Raw genomic sequence first — 3,694 nt, 5'->3', positions numbered from 1 at the left:
CCCTGACAAGCATCCCACTCAGATCCCCTCCCCACATATCCCAGAGTTAACGCAGCCAGCCTTCCCATCCCTGAACACTATGGGCCATCCTCCCTAACCTACACATCCCTGAACACTATGGGGGTAATTTAGCACGGCCAATCCTAACCCACACATCCCTGAACACTATGGGGCAATTTAGCACGGCCAATCCACCCTAACCCACACATCCCTGAACACTATGGGGTAATTTAGCATGGCCAAACCACCCTGACCTGCACTTCTTCGGACTGTGGGAGGAAACCGGAGCACCCTGAAGAAACCCACGCAGACAAGGGGAGAATGTGCAAACTCCACACAGTCAGTCGCCCGAGGCTGGAATCGAACCCTGGTCCCTGGCGCTGGGAGGCAGTAGTGCTAACCACTGAGCCACCGTGCTGGCCGTTATGGGGAAAGACTGGAGATTGGTGCTAGTCAAAATAGTCAGAAAGCCTGCAGAGATACAGGACCGAAGGGCTCCTGGACTGTAACCATCCTGGGATTCTGTGTGCTTCGAGATGGGGCAGGAGGTCAGGACTGGGGCACAAAGTTTAAAAACAAGGGGTCTCCCCTTCAAGGTGGATATGAGCAGAAATATCTGCCTTCAGATGGTCACAGTCTGTGGAATGCAGTGTAAGCGGGTGACTGAATACTCTCTCGGCAGACAGAGACAGATTCCTGACTGATGACGGAATCAGTGTTTCAGTTGTCGGTGGGTGAGTGCACTCGATTCCACAAACAGTTCAGTCTCAGATGGTGATGATGTGAAACATACCATTCAGCCCATCATGTCTGCACAGGCTCTTCACTGCAGCATTTGGAAACAGTGTCACTGTCCTGAGCCTTCCCACAATCCCACACAATGTTTCTATTCAAATAATCATCAAACACTCTCTTGAATACCTCACAACCTTATCTGATTAAATCTGACAGTGCAGCACTCCCTCAGCACTGACCCTCTGACAGTGCGGCACTCCCTCAACACTGACCCTCTGACAGTGCAGCACTCCCTCAGCACTGACCTTCTGACAGTGTTGCCCTCCATCAGCACTGACCCTGTGACAGTGGGGCACTCCCTTAGCACTTTCCCTCTGACAGTATGGCACTCCCTCAGCACTGACCCTCTGACAGTGCTGCCCTCCATCAGCACTGACCCTCTGACAGTGCTGCACTCCCTCAGCACTTTCCCTCTGACAGTGCGGCACTCCCTCAGCACTGACCCTCTGACAGTGCGGCACTCCCTCAGCACTGACCCTCTGACAGTGCAACACTCCCTCAGCACTGACCCTCTGACAGTGCAGCACTCCCTCAGTACTGACCCTCTGACAGTGCAGCACTCCCTCAGCACTGACCCTCTGACAGTGCGGCACTCCCTCAGCACTGACCCTCTGACAGTGCAGCACTCCCTCAGCACTGACCCTCTGACAGTGCAGCACTCCCTCAGTACTGACCCTCTGACAGTGCGGCACTCCATCAGCACTGACAGTGTGGAGCTCTTAATTGCAGAGTTGTTGTGTTGTCCTGACGCTGGAGAAGGTGACAATCCCGGGAAAGATTGAGACTAGCGAGGTGTTTTGTAAAAATGATGGGTATTTGAAAACGGAGGCTTGGCGTCACTGGGAACCAGTGTGGGTCAGTTAGTGCTGGAGCGAGTGTGAGGTTTATGATGACTTGTTTAACGTGACCCTCAGCAGTGCCTGACTTACCCAGAGAACAGGCTCACCCAGACGTAAATAGGAGCCACTGTGTCAATAATGATAAACCATCATAAATAAACAGGATTCCTTCTTTGGATTGTAGTTCAATTTTATTGCAATTTATGCATACTACATTCACAGACAGTCCCACAGAGTGGAGCAAACAGATACCTAAGTAAGCATAGACACTCAGATTAGATTACCTACAAAGTGGAAACAGGCCCTTCGGCCCAACAAGTCACACCAACCCTCCGAAGAGTAACCCACCCAGACCCATTTCCCTTTGACTAATGCACCTAATAGCACAGGGAATTTAGAATGACCAATCTTCCCTAACCTGCACACCTTTGTGAATGTGGGAGGAGACCAGTGCAAACCCACGCAGACACGGGGAGAATGTGCAAACTCCGCACAGACAGTCGCCCGAGGCTGGAATCAAACCCGCGTTCCTGGCGCTGTGAGGTAGCAATGCTGACCACTGAGCCACCGTGCCAGTCAGTTCATTAAAACGCAGCAGAGGTGTATACATGAAAAAGTGCTGTTTCTGACTGAGGTACACTACATTATGAGAGGCACAGGCAGAGTAGATCATGAGAGTCTCTTCCCCAAGGCAGACGTGTCTCAGACCAGAGGCATAAGTTGAAGATCGACAGCACGGCGCTGGAAAAGCACAGCAAGTCAGGCAGCGTCCGAGGAGCAGGAAAATCGACGTTCGGGGATAAGGCCTTCAGCAGGAAAGGGTGATAATGGACTGTTGCTCGAAACGTCGACTCTCCTGCTCCCGGGATGCTGCCTGACCTGCTGTGCTTTTCCAGCACCACAGTCTCGACTCTGAACTCCAGCATCTGTCACTTGGTCCTCACTTTCTCCTCCGCCTCGGTTGAAGGTGAGGAGTACGTGGCTCAGAAGGGAGCTGAGAAAATTATTTTTGACCCAGAATGCGGTAGAAATATGGAACGTGCTCTCTGAGAGGGTGGTGGAGGCAGGTACACTAACAATTCAGAAACGTCTGGGTGAGCACTTTAAGCGTTAGGGTGATGGACCAAGTGCAGATAAATCCTTCGACACCAAACTATACTAATCCCATTTGTCTGCACTTGGTCCATCATTGACATGATGGGCCGAAGGGCCTGTTTTTGTGCTGTAGGACTCAATGAACATCTCCCGTAGCAACCAGGGATGGCCAATGGCCCTCACAAATTGAGGTCATATTTCACACACACACTGGGGAGAGCTGGGAGCTTTGCAGGGAAACTTGGAGCAGGTTACACTGCACAATACCACCACCTGCTGGCAGAGGGTGGGTTCTGCGCAGGCAGTCAGGGTCAATCCAAGGAGGAGGCCATATTGCGTGTCTGTACCAGTGCACTGAGGGAGCTATTTAACCAGCTCCACTCCCTGACTTGCCTCCACCCTTCCAGTGTTTTTCCAGCTCTCCGTTTTGAAAGTTCCTCTGGAATCTGTTTCCACCAGAGAGTCATAGAGATGTACAGCACGGGAACAGTGCCTTCGGTCCAACCCGTCCATGCCGACCAGACATCCCAACCCAATCTAGTCCCACCTGCCAGCACCCGGCCCATATCCCTCCAAACCCTTCCTATTCATATACCCATCCAAATGCCTCTTAAATGCTGTAATTGTACCAGCCTCCACCACATCCTCTGGCAGCTCATTCCATACACGTACCACCCTCTGTGTGAAAAAGTTGCCCCTCAGGTGTCTTTTATATCTTTCCCCTCTCACCCTAAACCTGTGCCCTCTAGTTCTGGACTCCCCAACCCAGGGAAAAGACTTGTCTATTTATCCTATCTGTGCCCCTCATAATTTTGTAAACCTCTATAAAGTCACCCCTCAGCCTCTGACGCTCCAGGGAAAACAGCCCCAGCCTGTTCAGCCTCTCCCTGTAGCTCAGATCCTCCAACCCTGGCAACATCCTTATAAATCTTTTCTGAACCCTTTCAAGTTTCACAACATCTTTC

Source organism: Chiloscyllium plagiosum, unplaced genomic scaffold, assembly GCF_004010195.1.
Source record: "Chiloscyllium plagiosum isolate BGI_BamShark_2017 unplaced genomic scaffold, ASM401019v2 scaf_2759, whole genome shotgun sequence".
NCBI classification, from domain to species: Eukaryota; Metazoa; Chordata; class Chondrichthyes; order Orectolobiformes; family Hemiscylliidae; genus Chiloscyllium; species Chiloscyllium plagiosum.
This window is presented reverse-complemented; position numbering follows the sequence as displayed.